This window comes from Haliotis rubra, unplaced genomic scaffold (genome assembly GCF_003918875.1).
Source record: "Haliotis rubra isolate DU_JTF1 unplaced genomic scaffold, ASM391887v1 Scf591, whole genome shotgun sequence".
Classification (NCBI taxonomy): domain Eukaryota; kingdom Metazoa; phylum Mollusca; class Gastropoda; order Lepetellida; family Haliotidae; genus Haliotis; species Haliotis rubra.
Genome location: NW_025767292.1, coordinates 75,166 through 95,139, shown reverse-complemented (window position 1 = coordinate 95,139; position 19,974 = coordinate 75,166).

Below are 19,974 nucleotides of genomic sequence, written 5' to 3'. Positions count from 1 at the left end.
CCTGTCGTTCGTCATTATAAGGAGAGAATGTCATATCGCTGGAGTAGACTGTTCGAGATGATAGGTCCTTCATGACTGTTTCACTTTCATCCATTTCATGTGTCTTTACAAAGGTTAAATGGAGATGTTATTTCAGAAGGTTTCAAGACTCGGAAACAGTTTGGAGTAGAAGCAAGGATAACATATTGTTCAGGCTGGTTGGTTTGTTGTTTAACGCCGCACTCAGCAATATTCCAGCTATATGGCAGCGGTCTGTAAACAATCGAGTCTGGACGAGAGAATCCAGTGATCAACAGCATGAGCATCGATCTACACAATTATGATACGATGACATGTGTCAACAAAGTCAGCGAACCGTACCATCCGATCCCGTTAGTCGCCTCTTACGACAAGCATGGGTTGCTGAAGACCAATTCTAACCCAGATCTTCACGGGTCTGTTGTTCGGGATAGCGAGTGATTTAGCCACAGGGTTACCTGAGAAAGTACAAAAATCTGTACTTTAGTGAGAAAGTGTAATCTCAAGTATAACATGTGTTGTATAACGTATGCTACAGTAAGGGAGTATTGGTTTAGGCCGCGTTTAGTAATACTCTAGCAAAATCACGGAAGTGGACACTGGAAACGTACATAAAGACTTGCTCTGTCATCGTATCGCATGATGACAATCACTGACTTGTCTGGTCCAGACTCGATTTGTTTGCAAACAACATCGTACAGCTGTAATACTGCTGGAACATAAATATGTTCATGATACAGTCACAATTGTAGAATCGACTCTGTTTTTAGCAGAGATTTCTTACGAATGTGGAAAGGGTTTTGTCGCTTCTATTTTTTATTATTATTAAATGATCATATCTCTTGAAAGGACAATGGCGGGCTCACGCATCAAAGTTGTAGTGGAGGGTGAGTGAGTGAGTGAGTTTACTTTTACGCCGAGTTTAGGAATATTCCAGCAATATCACGGCGGGGGACACCAGAAATGGGCTCCACACATTGTACCCATGTGGGGAATTGAACCCGGGCCTTCGGCGCTTTAACCACCAGTCCACCCCATCGCCGCTGGAGGGTTGGACTGGCTTGATTGTGTGTTGCCTGGGGGGAAGGGTGGGTTATAGTGATCGATGGATGTGTGGTGGGTGGAGGTGTTTCACAATGACACACCGACACCCGACACACACACCGACTATATTGGTTCTATGTAAGACCTTTGCTTATTGAATGAGTTGGGTTTTATGCCACCCACTGTTTTTCCTTATTCAAGAATATCATTGTCACCAGAAATTATACCCATGTGCCGAATCGAACCCTGCCTTTGATCACTGTGACCACTAGGTTACCCCACCATGATGGTAAGGGGAGACATAACTGATCGTTCAATAGGCAGATTGGTTGACCTGGTTGATGTCGTGTCACTACATTAACGACGTAGACGTTGTTCATAATATCGATCACTTAATCGATATTAATATATATATATATTAATAGTCCTTTACATGACGTGATGTTCACAATGGGGCGGCGTTAAACAGAATGCATACACACACTGCAAGACACCCATGTCTCAAAATATACAGAACTTTTCACACCTTCCTCTGGGTGTGAAGCCTTGAATGTCGAAGAACTTGTGAGCAAGAGTTGGATGACGCTCCAAACAGTTCAGGTATATTGCTTCATAAATACTGTCAAACACGTTCAAATGGAAATTTAGCACTATTTAAATTAAAAAGATAGTGCTTGTACACTGAAGATGTTGCACTATGGAAACGTGACAAACTGGTGACTGGAATGTCATTGTCATGCTTTTCAGTGAGTTTTGTTTTACGCCGCTTTTAGCAATATTCCGGCAACATCACGGCGGGGGACACCAGAAATGGGCTTCACACATTGTACCCATGTGGGGAATCGAACCCGGGTCTTCGGCGTGACGAGCCAACGCTTTAACCACTAGGCTACCCCACCGCCCCTCTGGTTGTTTTAAGGGGTGCCAAGTTAATATAGGAAAGATCAAGAATCAAGATGACACAAGTTTGCTTCTTTTGTGTCTCTAAAAACTACGTACACATCAACAAGGGCGAACTCACTATCCGTCTCTGATTTGCGCACCTTAGCCGAAACAGAACTCGCCGATCGGGAGTTCGATTCAAAGAAATTAGCTGTAATTATTATAGTGAAGGTTCAATATATTATATTTATGACCCACGTTTTACGTCGATCCAGTGCAGTAAGCATAAATCACGCACAATATCAACTGTTTTCAGGTTTCAGTAGAAATATCCTGAGGGCACTGAGAAGGCTATAACTGGCATGCAGCTATTTTTTTAGAAAGAAAACCCAACATGCTTGTCGGACGCTGAATACATGATATATATTTCTATGGCCAGTTACTGTAAATAAAGGCAACACACGCCCTTTTATAATGGGATGAAAGCGATTTCTGTATCTGCATATGTTAATTAATCATCATCAAAATAGTGATTAAACCAGGTGTCCGTTAAAAGATGAATGTACCTTGACTAACTGGTGGCATTCGTCATGAACATATGTAAAGGCTAGTTAGTTGTTCACCCCAAAAATTTTGAAAGGCTCACACATTATGACTTTGGTCTCCGTGTCTTGGCATGAGCTCTTAAGGTTTCTTAAGAACACGTGACGTGTCATTAAATAGAATTTTTCAAAACGTTTAGTTCATATCTTCTAACTGAATTGTGGTTATGGACTGGGTCGCTAGGGGCCCTAGCGGTCAAAGCGTTCAATCGTCACGCCCAAAACCCAGATTGGAGTCCCCACGTGGGCATAACTGTTAAAGCCTATTTAGTGTCCTCAGCACCAATATTGCTGGAATATTGCTAGGAGAGTCGTAAAACTACTCTCACTCACGCGTCAATCTGTGGGACACGGGTGGTCCAAGAACCTACGATCGTGGGCGCGAATTTCGTTTCAATATTTATGGAATATTGCTCAGAGAGGCGTAAAACTACTCTCAACTTGTGGGACACGGGTGATCCAAGAGCCAATGATCGTGGGTGCGAATTTTGTTTCGCACAGAACCATATCGTGCTCGAGGGTTTCACCAAAATGGTAAACGTTCAGAATTATTTTGGCCTTTCCGTCCTCTCCAATATGAAAGGCCTTGAACATAACCGAAATTCTGAAAACACTTATTCTTCACTGGTATCCACAAGCTAAGCAGTTTCCACCACAACCTACATAGCTTTTGGAATGAATCGATTATGAAATGGCTGTATTATGTTTTTAACTACCTTTTGTGACAGATTGTATCATCATTTACACAATATATATTCATTATATAATTCATAAATACAAATCTATACATTGCATGTTCATAGATGATTCATACACTAGCATGAGTAGACACTGAATATGGCGTTAAAACATTAAAACAGTGGGTGAGTTAAGTTTTACGCCGCACTCAGCAATATTCCAGCTGTATGACGGCGGTCTGTAAATAATCGAGTCTGGACCAGACAATGCAGTGATCAACAGCATGAGCATCGATCTACGCAATTGGGATACGATGACATGTGTCAACCAAGTCAGCGACCCTGACCACCCGATCCCATTAGTCGTCTCTTACGACAAGCATGGGTTACTGAAAATCAATTCTAACCCGGATCTTCACGGGTCAAAACAAACCATGGATCTTTAGTCTAAGAAACCGCCTCTGTTCATCGAGAAACGGGTACCCGGTAGGTTTGTGTCAGTTAAAAAAATATTGTAACTCATAACATATGTTATATTTGGGATTACACTTTCTCAGTAAAGCAAAGATTCTAGTACTTTTTGGGTTGAGTCCCATCCGGGATTCGAACCCATACCCTCAGAGTCAGGCACCTAATCCCCAAGCACACAAAGTCAGACGCCTAGACCGCTCAGCCACCGCGGCTTCCACGTCTGTAACTCACGACGTTATTTTCAAAATTAACTTTGGAGGAGTTGTCTTTCTTTCTTTATTTCGTTAGTATGCCACAAATATGTAAGAGGCAACTTGAATCAAATGTATTTCCTGTTAACTTTAGCGGCAGAATATTATTTTAACCAAGGCTTCACGACTGGTATTTCTCTGAAAGAATGTGGCTATTTAAAAGAAAAAAACCTACCCATCTTGTTTTGTGATCGGTATGTTTCTCTTTTCAAACCTAAAGTAAAAATATTTATAATGCATTATATTTACAGAAATTTAATTAATGATAAATAATTATCATTATTAATAATAATACCCAGTTTCCATTAAAAACGAAAAAACGGTGAGCTCTATGGGTAAACCCATGGGAATGTATAATGTGCTCCACGGTCGGGATTCAAACCACGACCTGCGGATCCTGACACGTCTAAGGGAGGCCATTTGATATTTGAGTTGCGTCTCCCCACTCCAGTACGCTTCAGCAAATATTCAAGCGATGCCAGAAGGGTGAAGGTCACGTGAATTACGACGTTACGTGGATGGCGAGAATGAATCATACATACTTCATTGATATTCTCATCATTAATGTAACCAGCAAAGTGTAGATGTTATCTTGTTTCACATAAATTATCGTTTCATTCTTGAATTACGCTGATGATGATTGCCCCACGACACAAGGAAGAAGGATCGATGGAACGGTGAAGATTTATGGAACATTTCCAAAATTACCTAACCTCTTAATGCTGTTCTGAAGACACGTGACGAGAAGCGCGTCTACTCTGTAACGCTAATCAGTGATGAATTACTGACTTCCCTGATGAGGATTACAATAAAGCATCACACGGATGAGGATGATGGTGCATGGTTATATAACACGAAGTTTAATGAAATCACCTAGAAACCAATAATTTATCTTCAGGCAGACATGGACATTTTGTTGAAGAAATAGTTCATAAGTAGAAATGTTCATTGTTACAGACTGACTGACTGACTGAGTTTTGGTTTTACGCCGCTTTTAGCAATATTCCAGCAACATCACGGCGGGGGACACCAGAAATGGGCTTCACACATTGTACCCATGTGGGGATTCGAACCCGGGTCTTCGGCGTGACGAGCCAACGCTTAAACCACTAGGCTACCCCACTGCCCCATTGTTACAGAAGAGAGGAAATTTTCGAAAAGTACAATTCCGAGCTGAACACCGTTGTGTCAAACATTTGATGTGTCGAACTATCGCTGTCGAATGTACTATGTCGAATTTACTATGTTGTCGGCAAAAGAAAAAACAATGTCAGGGTAATTCGAACAAAACATGAAAACACCGTTGTGTCGAATATTTCATGTTTCGAACTGTATTTGGAGTCGAACGTACTTTGTTGTCCGCAAAATGAAAAAAATGCAAGGGTGAAAAAAGTTCGTATCTTGTTTTTGTGAAGAAGGAACTGTCATTTGTTTCGTATTGAAATGAAGAGTGTTATGGCATTTTTTTTCATTATCTCCCAAGAGTCGATGCCGAACTGATTCCATACCTTGAAGCATTGGTGCAAAGACGGTGCATTATCAGCCTTTGGGTACGTTTACGTCGAAATTCTATTGATTATGTTGTGAAGGAGGCAAGATTTCAATCTCGTCGCTCACAAGCACTTATAAGTTTTTCGAGCATTGATCATGTCGTTTAAGAACAGTTTAGAAGAGAATCAATTAGCTTAGAATAGAATAAGTGAAATTGTGTAGTCCAAGGCATTCGTGATCCCTAGCACCCCACGTTTGTCTTTCTCTGGAGATTACAAGGCAGAACAGATCCCAGCACCCCATGAATGTCTCCTTGTGAGGATTACAGGGCAGAATAGATTCCAGCACTCGATGATTGTCTTTCCTTAGAGATTGCAAAGCAGGACAGATTCCAGCACCTCATGCTGATCTCACTGTGACTGACTGAGTTTGGTTTTACGCCGCTCTTAGCAATATTCCAGCAACATCACGGCGGGGGACACCAGAAATGGGCTTCACACATTATACCCATGTGGGGATTCGAACCCGGGTCTTCGACGTGACAAGCCAACGCTTTAACCACTAGGATACACCACCGCCCCGATCTCACTGTGAAGATAACAGAGCAGAACAGACCCCAGCACCCCATGAATGTCTTCGTCTAGATATTACAGAGCAGAACAGATACCATGTTTGTTTTCCTCTGGAGATTGCAGAGCAGAACAGATACCAGCACAAAAATGTTTGTTTTCCTCTGGAGATTGCAGAGCAGAACAGATACCCTGCACAACCATATTTGTTTTCCTCTGGAGGGAGGTTACAGAGAAGAACAGATACAAGCACAACCATGTTGTTTTCCTCTGGAGATTGCAGAGCAGAACAGATACAAGCACAACCATGTTGTTTTCCTCTGGAGATTGCAGAGCAGAACAGATACCCTGCACAACCATGTTTGTTTACCTCTGAGGGAGAGAAGAACAGATACAAGCACAACCATGTTTGTTTTCCTCTGGAGATTGCAGAGCAGAACAGATACCCTGCACAACCATATTTGTTTTCCTCTGGAGGGAGGTTACAGAGAAGAACAGATACAAGCACAACCATGTTGTTTTCCTCTGGAGATTGCAGAGCAGAACAGATACCCTGCACAACCATGTTTGTTTTCCTCTGGAGGGAGGTTACAGAGAAGAACAGATGCAAGCACAACCATGTTTGTTTTCCTCTGGAGGTTACAGAGAAGAACAGATACCAGCACAACCATGTCTGTTTTCCTCTGGAGGTTACAGAGAAGAACAGATACCAGCACAACCATGTTTGTTTCATCTCTGGAGGTTACAGAGAAGAACAGATCCCCAGCACCCATCGCTTGTCTTCCCATGAGGACTACAGAACAGAACAGACCCCAGTACCCAGGGATTTCTTTTTGAGCAGACTACAGGACAGAACAGATCCCCCAGTGCGTGTGTCACTAAGAAAAGTTCTTAATTTTCATTTTTGCTTCTTTAATGAAGAATCACGATTTCCAATACACGTACACAATAAATACCTAATTAACTATCAAACTGGCTCACTGACCTTCCAGTGTGGTCCAGCAATATGCTGACAGCAGATCGAAATCACAATGAAAACCATCTCCTTCTGTTGCCACACCAGCATCCCAAATCAGTATTCATAACACTCCATAGATTCGATCTCCCAACAGAATACGGAACATATTTTGGTTCCCAGGATTGTTGGAACTAAGGCCCGTGCCAGACACCATTCCTGAAAGAACAAGGCTTCCGCGATGGATTTATTGAATGGCCACATTTGTTAGTCCCGGCAACAGATCAATGGAGGCCATAACCGTTGTACCTCTGCGTATTTTATTCTCCGAAGTATGTTGGTTACTCTCCTCCATGACGTTGGTTGATCACTGCTTGCGGCTCTGGGTCGGAGCATGAGGCAGCAATTAAGTTGCTGTTGTTGTCGATAATCCAGAGCAGCTTAATTAAGATGATTATTTGAAGTAGGTTTCTATCACCAGAACGGACATGGACATCACGACAGGTGGTTGGTACTGCAGGCTGTGGAACGTGTTAATGTGTGAAACATCAGCGTTTGATGTGCCAGTGATGATGGGGTCTACTATTGATGGTGTTTTACTGTAATGGCATACGAGTTCATGTGTGGGGCAAGTACTTCTGAGATCAATCATGTCCTACGGGTGATTGCGAATGGAGTGGAGCGGCGTGGTGTGGAGCAGAGAGGTGTGAGTAGGGTGGAGTGGAGTGCAGCGGAGTGGAGCGGAGCGGAGAGGGTGGTAGAGCGTAGTGGAGCGGAGGGGAGAGGGATGGGGTTGGGGTGGGTGGAGTGGAGCGGAGTGGAGCGGAGTAGAGTGGAGTGGAGTGGAGTGGAGTGGAGGAGCAGAGCAGAGCGGTGTGCGGAGTGGAGAGCCAGGTTTCACAACGCTTTTAGCGATATTCCAGCAATATCAAGGCGGGTATCACCGGAAAAGGACTTCCCGAATTGCACCCATTAGGGGAATCGAAACCGGTTCTTCTTCTTTATGCTATCCCACTGCCCCTGATTGTTGTCTAAGATATGGGGAGAATGTCCTGTAAAGTAGCCACTGTGAACGTTTTTTTCGTTTCTCAGATGAACAGCTAAATTGCATTATTTACCTTCATTTGTTAAACAGGGGCGGTATGTAGCCTAGTGGTTAAAGCGTTTGCTCGTCACGCCGTAGACCCAGGTTCGATTCCCCACAAGGGTACAATGTGTGAAGCCCATTTTGTATGGTTCCAGAAATGTTTTTAAAAAACTATTTTGAAACATTATGAAAATGTTTCGAAAATGTTTTGTGTTAACTGGGCTCCGCCGTGATATTGCTTGAGCATTGCTAAAAGTGGCGTAAAACCAAAATCGCTCACTATTATAATTGATTTAGTATTGAAGCTATACGTGTGAATGTCCGACTATCATCGCATACATTTTGCAATATCTGTGGACTGACTGTCAGACTTGACACGAAGCGTCAACTCTTATTGGCACACACAGGGTTGTCTCCCCTGGTAGCGATAGTGGCGTGAAGGGGAGACCTGTGGCTGCGTGCAAGGAAAACATGAATTACATATAGTTCGTGCAAAACAAACCCGACACTGACAACTGTTGCAATATAACTCAAGAGAGAGAAACCCTGGCCTGGCAGTATATCTTGGTTACAGTACAATTATGTCAATATTATTCACATACAAATGGCTACAAATTGCTGAGATGGCTCAATTTAGCTGTCTGTTGGTTGCCAGGGGATAGGTTTCAACGTTTGTTCATGAAGATCGGTGGTTGTCGTATTTGCACAGTGATGAATGTAATGTTCCGATTCCATATATCAGAAACGTTTCGCCATGATACGATTGTCACGTGTCGGTTGTCATTTTCAATATATGTTATCAAGATAACCTAATAGCCACAGACATAGGCCTAGGGATGATAATTTTAAAAAGCTGAAAGATTTACAACCATGCCCACAATAATTATAGTTACCACGTTGAGTAATGACACATCAGGATTACATGTCTTACATCAAGTCGGTTGGTTGGTTGGTTTGTTGTTTAACGCCGCACTCAGCAACATTCCAGCTATATGGCGGAGGTCTGTAAATAATCGAGTCTGGGCCGGACAATCCAGTGATCACAATTATGATACGATGACATGTGTCAACCAAGTCAGCGAACCGTACCATCCGATCCCGTTAGTCGCCTCTTACGACAAGCATGGGTTGCTGAAGACCAATTCTAACCCAGATCTTCACGGGTCTGTTGTTCGGGATAGCGAGTGATTTAGCCACAGGGTTACCTGAGAAAGTACAAGAATCTGTACACAATTGGGATGTGTCAACCAAGTCAGCGAGCCTGACCACCCGATCCCGTTAGTCGACTCTTACGACAAGCATGGGTTACTGAAGACCAATTCTATCCCGGATCTTCACTGGTTTTTTACGTCAGGACAGGTAACATCAACACACAGTAAACTCTTAAAGCTACATGTACATAACGTGTAGAGAATTTACACCGCCAAGACATCAGAGTTATATGATGGCGACCGGAATATTGACGTGAATATGTCCAGTTCTATTCTACAACATATATGACAAGTTTCTTCATAACGATGTCATATTAACGTTAACATTGAAAACAGGTAGACTGTCATACCGATGGATGGACAGGTATTGAATCTATCCGATGAATTTTTTTAATTCTTCTGAATACAATGTAAATGTAAAATGAAATTCGTCAACAATGTCCTGAATATCAAATATATTACACTGTGAGTGTATTGTTTCGTATTCCAAATACGATGGTCAAACAATGACACCTTGTGACCAACAGCCAGCGTATCCTGTACGGAACAAGGGACACAAAACGCTGTGTACAACCTGGAATATGGGGATTCCAACTGAATAGAGGAATACCAGTTCAAAGCAACTCAAATATAAATAGTCGCATCTGTCATAACCATTCACGTTAAAAATGATTAGTTCAAGAAAATCATGGACAATATTCAATTCAACTCTGGTTTTACGGACAATTTTCATTGTTTGATGGAAGTATTGTTTAAAATGTCTTGAAAGGAGTCCTGTGTCTATCAATGAATGAAGAACTGAACTTAAGCTTCATCCATATTACTCCAGTTCCTATCGTTTCGGACCGCCTCCGTGGTGTAGTGGTTAGAGCGTCCGCCCGGAGAGCGGATGGTCGCGGGTTCGATCCCCGACCGCGTCATACCAAAAGACGTTCAAATATGGTACTTGTTGGTCCCTGCCTGACGCTCGGCATTAATGGGTACAAGGACTGGTCGGCTCGGAGTCAGTATAATGTGTCTGAGTGGGGTATTCAAGCTTCACTGCGGCATGGTATCTCAGTGGGCTAGCACTTAAAACCAGCTTAAGTCTGGGCTAGTACAAGCAGCCGCACATACACATACACACGCATGCACGTCGTCATATGAGCGAAATATTCTCAAGTACGACGTAAAACCCAATTTCACCTCATCTCACCTCCTATCGTTTCGGTACTAGTTGGTGCTTGTTATCGATATACTGTAACAAGGAGTAATCTTTGTATCACACAGATTTTACAGATAGATGGTTGCGTGATGGTAACGTCATGGTTGGAACAAAGGAGTGAAATATGTTATTAACTTCCTACACAAACAAGAGTCACCATGAGCCCGCCACACACACAAATGCACACCTGACACACTTATGAGGTCACTCTACGCTCAGTTGTGATCACACTAAACTTCAGTGTATTTCATCCAACTTTAAACATTTAATTGTTTGACACAAACTCGATCAATGGTTTGAATTTATTAAAATTCGTTTTAATATTTTCAACCATTTCAAGAATTTATGTTCACAGCAGAAATAGAAACACTGAATTCTACGTTATGTTAACCCATTACCGAAGAAAGCCATTGTAAATACACCATTTCTTTCCTCAGGACATTTTTCATTTTGGAGAGGAGGCATAAATATTCTGAAAATATACAGACGACCCGCAGCGAGAAAATCGAAATGTCGTACTCAGCATAAAACGGAAAGGGGAAAGAAGGAAGCAGACACAATTGGTAGTCAGTACGGTTATCCAATCAGGCTAATGTGATCAGTAGGGGGGCCTTCTTATCCGCTAACCCAGTCAGGGATGCCACGAAAACTCTTCAATTGGAAGACAAATTTGTGTTGATCAGGAAAGACTTTTCTGTCGTTGACGTAACGCCTTCACGTGGAATGAGCCTTCATCTTTTTTTTCTGACATTTTGTTTAATTCAAAACTACACCAGAATGAAAATTGGAGTTCACATCACGTCTTTCGTCCTAGAGTAAATTCGGTCAAAAAGTGTTTAATCTCATCAGCGAGAGGTAAATATGGTAGAGTTCTGAACTGCGTGGTAATTAAAGTTGTGTATGGTGGTGTTTTGTGTGGACAGGCTGACACATTAGTGTGAGGAGTATCTGAGTTTCTTTTTCGGGTTGCTGGAATTTGAAAGGTTGAGCGGAACACCATTTGCTTCCCGACCGGTTCGTGCGAAAAACTCCCAGTCTGTTTGTGCCACCTGAGATCAGCAGTTAGGTGAGGTCAGTCGCCTGCAGCAATTGAGCGCCCATGAAGGTCAACTAAACAAAATACAAGCGTGTGAGAACGTTTTCGTCGCATTAGTAATAAGTTCGTGCTACAGCATGAAATGAAACTGATTTTAGAGTTGGAAATTGCATGAATGCAAATATATGGTAAGAAATAATAAAATGTATTATCCATATTAAATGTTTCTTTTATTAAATTAAATGAATATCATAGAAAAATGTCTGTAAGACATGAAGCTCATAGAACAAGTATTTTAAGAAAGTAAAACTAAACTGCACAAGGAACTGTACCTCTCAGCATATTTTATCATATGTTTGATTTTCTATTAAATATATCTTTAATTGAATCAAACATGAAATCGCGCTTAGTCAGATCAGTTTTACTTTTTTACATATAATTTGATTTCAGACTTTCAAAGATTACAAACGTTTCATAACACATGTGATGGGTGTGTTAGACATGCTATCTTTTACATTCAGTTTATTCCTTTCGGTACATATTTGTAGGATCTCAAACACAGTAGGTGAAAATTCATTACTTATCCCTTTTTTCATTTGAACCAATATGTTTCACCCAGCCACCTATAGCTTATTACAGTCTGTCGCAGATATAAGTGATGGTTAAACATGCATAATCGAATTTAACATCAGTTCTTTCATTGTTCAGTAACCCATTAAACTACGATCTCGGTGTATTTCAAACTCACCATTTCACTAAAACTCCCCATATAACAGCTTGTTAAAGATCTTTAAATTCTAATAGGCAATTATCAGATTGTAAGTCTATGTCGGTAACATTATCCTCATCAGAGTGTATTTGTCTATGTTCAGTTTGGGTCAATGGTTGATGACCCTCAAGAGATCTAACATTTGAAACACAACCCGCGTGTATGTTCAGTGCATGAAATGATATTCTGATAAAGCTACACCAATTGTGATCTCTGTAATTTGTATATACAGTGGAAATCTGATAAGTAAAATTTCAAGGGACTCAAAATTGTTTACTTATCAGGTATTTTACTTATTCAAACTTATAAAAACCTGCAAACGACAACTATATGCATGTATATGTATGCGCATGTAACAATGAACGACTTATCAGGGAGGGCCAGTATAATAGTGTACAGTAGTAGATATATAAATAAAATAGGTAAAGAAAATAGAAAGAAATATGGCAGAACACGAATGTCTCCCCTTCGCGTTTCAACTTTATCTTCAGGGAGATATCACAGTTATAGGTCTCCATACTTGGATGTTTACATTTACTACCAATGGCGAAACCAACCTGCGAGAAAATAAAGAAACAACCAGAGCGAACCCCATTGTGGACAGGATTCTGCCGCGTCCAGGGGACAAAACTCTGTACAGAAACTACGATCCTAACCTGAAACTTGTTGACTTATGTTGAGGAAGAATTTCACTGTACAGGGCACGTGCATGCACGTCGCTATATGCAATATTGCCCTTCAATTTCCTACCATGCTCTTATGCCGGTCTAAGGATTTAATCTTCTAGGACCAGAAGACCCCTGATGCTTCAGGGGTAGGTTAAGTTCCAACTTGTCCGACTGATTGCGTGGGTAAGTAGGTTATCAAGCGGCTGCAGTCACCATGCACTTTATTGCTGATTCCCTAGAACTGATCACAATCTCAAATCAGTTCTCACACTGTGATCCAGCTGTCTCGTTACCCGACGTCATTTTACACCAGAACAGCTTCATGTGTCCTTCTCATACATCGGTACCCGTCATGATGGTGTTTTATTGTGGTGTCCAGGACGAGGTAGCTTCCTGTCTTAGGCATCGTTGAGGTCGTTTAACAGTCCGGGTAAAAAGGAAAGATTACGTGCTCAGAGACATTAATATACGTTTTTAAAGAGTGTTTAATTACGGTTCCTCCTCCCGAAAACCTCACGAATGTGAAACGAGATTTTTATATACCAAAAATGTTTTATGTCGCTTAACTTCTTGTCGTTGTTAATTGCTGGAAATATACCGATGCACCGCAACGTTAAAATAATCAGTTACCTATTTGTGTATTTGCTTGTGCCTCATGCTTGTCAGACAGACAAAATAGCGAATAGTGTTATCAAAATGCCTGTTACATGAAAAGAAATCTTTTCGGAAGTCCATATGACATACTTATGTGTTCATGAATCACTATCAAATATTGATGATTAGAAGTGTTTATGTATGTGTGACCCGGGATGGGAGGCGGGGAGGGGTAGGGGAGGCACTTATCCCCAACCCACAGAAGGGTAAATCACTTGTTCACCTGACAACAGGGTAGAGAACTGCATCAGACATGGTTTTGCCACTTAGTCGTCAATTTTGGAAAAGTCTTCCTCATGCCAACAATAGAACCTTTTTTGTAATTTTAAAAGCTACAGTATGCCTTTGAATCTTGTAACCTACATTAAGCAACTTTTGAACTGTAGCCATATGACACTCTTCAAAATGTTCGCAGGAAGAGCACGTTCAAATGAATTTAAAAGCTGTTTAATTCAGTATTCAAGAGGTTGGAGGTGAATGTAGACTTTTGAAAAAGCCATCCTTCAAAATCCCTAATGAATGAAACAGAAGATCAGCGCATGCTGTAACGGTTGAATGGGGTGCAGTGAATGAGCTGTATATAGGTAATGGATGTTTTTCTGAAGGCAAATTATAGATAATTGAAACTTGACAGTACATAGATAATTTACCGCTCCCAGTAATTTACCGCCCCGAGATCTCTGCCATCATTGTTCTTCTGAAAATATGTGTTCATCACTGAATAGAATGCCCTCAGTTACAGGGTCCGATCTGCTGACATTAGCACACTTTGGAATATTAGCATCAACAGAAATGTTGAAAACTTCATTGAAGCCTTGAATGTCGAAGAACTTGTGAGCAAGAGTTGGATGACGCTCCAAACAATTCAGGTGTATTGCTTCATAAATACTGTCAAACACGTTCAAATGGAAATTTAGCACTATTTAAAATTAAAAAGATAGTGCTTGTACACTGAAGATGTTGCACTATGGAAACGTGACAAACTGGTGACTGGAATGTCATTGTCATGCTTTTCAGTGAGTTTAGTTTTACGCCGCTTTAGCAATATTCCAGCAATATCACAGCGTGGGACACCAGAAATGTCCTTTCTGGGGAATTAAACCCGGGTCTTCAGAGTGACGAGCTAATACTTTAACCACTGGGCATAAAGGGATCACACGTAGAAAAATATGACATTCCTATAAAGCTTTGATGATTCTAAAATAACTCATTTATAGTTCCAATATTTTAGATTTAATTGCTAGTTTTAAATGGATATCTGTGATACACTAGTAGTTTTACTGTTCTTCGACAACAGGTGTTTTAATTTCTAACTTTATTCATCTTTAATATAATTATAAAATCGTCACGATATGGCTGAAATATTGCCGATGTGACGATAAATATTAACTCACTCACTCACTCACTAAAATAACTTAAACAAAAGACCGGGCGGATTCCCCACATGGGTACAATGTGTGAAGCAGATTTCTGGTGTTCCACGGCGTGATATTGCCGGAATATTGCTAAAAGCGGCGTAAAACCAAACTCACTCACTCACTAAACAAAAGACCATCAATGTCAGAAAGACACAACAATGATACTACGTCCGGACTTTTGCCGTATTCTTAGTTCAGTAATAGAAGTTTAGACTGCTTGATTCGTGTATCAAGGTTTTGCATGAGCTTCAAGAACCTGAATTCTTTCTGTTCTTTCCAATACCAAAGTGTCTGATGACGTCTTGTAAAGGTTCAACAGATGCTCATAGAGAATAGGAACACTCTTTGCCAGCACTAGTTCAAACCAACCAGCGCACGAGATCGTGACCGCCCCTAGGCCTACAATAATATAATTGGGTTCATAAAACTATTTGTAGTGTACATGCATGTATACTGTATAATTCTGTGCAAGCTTCTGCGAATGTTTTATTCCCAAAATATATTATATCTTTCCGTTTATCACTACTGATATTGTTTTTCATTCTTCTATTTTCTAACATCGACATCTAACCTTTGTAAGATTACATTGTAATATAACACTAGACTCTCTGGCGTTGCATAAACCTCAACTCTCTGGCGTTGCGTTGGCATCACTTAGTATAGTAGATATAGTACAAGTCAGGAAGAACGTGAAACTCTTAGCAGACTTTAAAGACGTAAATGAAAATTAATATGCGTCATAAGTTTACATATTTACTTGTTACATACCATGTATGACATTTTATATTATCTCAGACTTGATACAAAATACTGAGTGAAAATAGCAAAAGATCACGTCAACATTTGTCTTCTGTCGTTGGTGTATATGCTTCGACATACAAATTATCGACACATGATGTTACACTGGGGGTACACGGGTAGAAGACACGGGTTCGATTCCTCACATGGGTACAATGTGTAAAGCCATTTTAGGTATATGGTCCGTGATATTGCTGGATTATTGCTAAAACAATTCTCACTCACTCACTCACTGATATTCCCCTTAATTTCAACTATCAGTTTCCTCTCGAATAGAGACAACTTTACAAGAAACATTGAATTGAATCAGTTGTATTTTAAAGTCTTCTCTTCTCACGCTTGATAACACTTGTCGGACGTGTTAATAGTCATTACATAGCATTAAAATGACTTCTTATATCAATATGGTAATATACAAACAAGATATATAGGCGTAATTTTAACATAGACATAAATAAGATTCTGTTCCTTGTGTGCAATATGTAAAGGCACGGCCGACGTCCGCAAAGCAACAAAGCATTGGCAAGAGTCACAGATATTCGTATCAATATCATATTGATGATAACTGTTCGCAAAACCCAGACAAATTTATAATGTTTTTGATGAAATGTCAACCCGATGCATTGTCGCTTCATTACGTCTAAACTCAACTTCAACTTTGATCTGCCTAATCTGTCAACAAAAACACCGGAGGGACAACGATTTCTGATTAGGGTTCCTTTGGCTTCGCTATGTCTGATAGATTCCATTCAAATATCATTTGTTGCTCTAACGCATGTCCATAAAATTAATTGCTTCTTTGGATGCCACGATTGGTACATGGAGAACTCGGTCGACCATTGCGGATAATGAAAGAGACAAGACATGCCCATATCTATCTTCAGATCACACACGAATGAAGCCACAGTTTCTCGTAACATTGTGCAGTGAATTTAATGATGGTTCCCACAATAGCCATAACCTAAAATGTGGTTCTGATCGAAAACGTCCGTTGCAAATATGCATTTTGTGGACATGCTCTGATCTGTTACCCACTATCAATGTCAATCTTTGAATGGTGTCGGTTTTAGTGAAATTACCATCATGCTTCTAACTATACTCTATTTTATATCACGTTTGTGTAGTATAGTATAGTACAGTGTAGTGTTTTATGGAGGTTGGGTCCCTCCCGGTATTCGAACCACCACTCTCAGATAGAGGCACCCAAACCACAAGAACACAAAGTCAGCGATCTAACCCCCTCAGCCACTAAGGCTTCCAGATATTGATGGTCCAACATTTGGTAGTCTCAATCACATACTTTGTGTACCCCAGTAACAACAGTAACTTGGTAAGGCTTCCGTGGCTCTGACTATGTATGGGTTGAAAAGTTGGACTCCGCGGTGGATTGGAAATGAATGCCATACTGCTAACTGAATTTCTAAATCAATGCTTTAAATACTTCTCTATATCTATGTTCCTTCAGCTTTGAAATATCATAAATATGTTTCACCCATGTTTACTGTTTAAAACAAGATGGACAAATATTGTCTGATTGATTCCCATCAAGTCTGCCATAATCAAACCCGCAGAGAGAAGACCGAATTGGACATGACCAACTATTGTTTGCATAAGAGAAAGAATACGTTAATTATTTAGACCCATGAAACGCAGTAATTCATCATACTGCCGTAGATGATATAAAGCCAGATCTGATTACACAATGCATAAATACATACAGGCTTTCCTCCTACGTTAAGCGAACAGGCTATAATGGACATGTAATTCGAATACTGCACAATGCGGTGTTAAAACCATCTCACTTCTAAAATACTCAGTGATGTTTTAGTTTTCAGCTTTGTGTACCACTATCCCAAACCACAAACTTAGGGAAACGCTTAATTTCTAATACATGTGACACGTATCTGGTCCCGTTGTCTTTGTTTGTTTGTTGTTTAACGCCGCACTCAGCAATATTCCAGCTATATGGAGGCGGTCTGTAAATACTCGAATATAGAACACTTTTTCATGGATAACAACTTCTTTATTTCGTGAGTGCGACGTTTCGATACAGATTCTTGTACCGTTGTCAAGTAGGAGTGCGTGAGTATCGAAACGTCGCACTCACGAAATGAAGAAAGTCTGATTCTTTATTATCGAATGGTATTGGCAAAATAAAACAATGAGATCATGCTCTGATAATGTTCAATAAGGGTTTCACTTTGCATGGAGCAGTTGTATCAATGAATCCAATGAGTGGCAGCATGGAGCAGTAATGATGGCAGAAAGAATGAACAAAAAAGAAAACTGATATGTTATGCTCTTCGCCTGACAATGGATAAATAAAATCAATACAGTTTCTACTTGCCTAGTTCTTTATGAATCTGGGTTCTAAGTGAGGAAGTGAAGAATATTGTTTATTTACTGTTTATAATCCAAATCAGAAACTCCGCTTACATCGTTTGTCACCTACATTTAGATGACACATCGTGATGTGATGCTAAATGATTTATGTGCATCCAGCAGTGTAAGAACACTTGGCACTGACCGAGCCTTTCCTCGTAGATCCCTGCTTTAGGGTTTAACCAAGAAATAAACAACTATGCCCCTTATCAATTCAGGATTTTCTCTATGAGACACAGTTTTATAACAGAAATAATGTTCAAGGATACTTTATACCAAACTCACATGTTCATGATAGGAATGTCTGAGTATAGGCAGTTATGGCCTCTACATATACGACGGAACCCTATCATATCATGGCTAACGAGCAGCTGTCAAAACAAATCAACACAAATGAGAAATAAAGTACAATGCGTCTTGGAATGGGTTTTATAGTGTAAAGGTTGGATTGCAAGGTAAAAAACCTTCTCTATGTATCCAAATCCCTCTTTACAGCTGAAGTAGCACTGTCAATAAAAAAACATGAGAGTGAAATCGGGCAAATAGATAGTGTAGTATTACCAATGAAGACAATGGAGAACAAATCAGCAAGGAATAACTTAAATAAATGCCAGTTGTAAAAACGACACTTCAACAACTGTGCATACATTCCTGCGTTAAATCTCTCCGTAATTCGTTTCTTCAGCTAAAGATTTTGTACAGACCTTCATCACGGTTTTTACAAACCACATATCGCCTGAAGGTGTAATCTTAATAAACCTACAATGAATGCAAGTTCAAGATCAGAACACAGTTTCCTGAGTCAGTATCATAAACTCAAAGAGCCATCATTCTATGTTCTGCTCACCGACAAAAGGCTTCCAGGCTTGAGGATAGCATGCATGTATACAACATACCTTCTGACCGAACCAGACAATTCGGGGTTTTATTAAATACTTACTTTTCTAATTTTTATCCTCTTCTACCTTTACTTACAGGGACGCCACGGAAACTCTTCAATTTGAAGACAGGTTTGTGTTGACAAGGTACGATCTTGACGTAACACCTTCACGTGGAGTGAGACTTCATGTATTTTTCTGACCTCTTGCTTAATTCAAAACTGCACAAGAATGAAAATTGGAGTTCACATCACGTCTATCCTCCTAGAGAAAATCCGGTGAAAAAAGTGTTTAATCTCATCAACGAGCGGTAAATATGGAAAAAGTTTTGTGTGGACAGGCTGACAAATTAGTGTGAGCAGTATCTGAGTTTCTCTATTCGGGTCACTGAAATTGGAAAGGTTGAGCACAACACCATTAGCTTCTCGACCGGCTCGTGCAAAAAACTCCCAGTCTGTTTGTGCCACCTGAGACCAGCAGTTAAGTGAGGTCATGTGCCTGCTGAGGTTTAGAGTTGGAATTTGTATGGTCCAAATATATGGTATATATACTCTCAGTTCATCATATGTTTGATTTTCAATGAAATATATCGTGTGTCAGTTAGTGGTATCAAACAAATCAATTCGCACTTAGTCAGATAAGTTTAATTCTTTACATAAAAATTGAGTTCACACTTTTGAAGATTGCATCTTTGCATTATACATAAACTGCTGATGGGTATCTTAGACATCTCATCTTTGAAACTCTTTCTCTTTTCATGGATTTGTAGCATTTCACAGGAGTTGCAGTTTTATTTCTTACATATGGTAACATTATATTATCCATGCTAAATGCTTCTATAAATTTAATAAATCAAGAATTAAAAGAGTATTTACATTTGAGGAAAATATCCCTGAGATATGAAGCTCA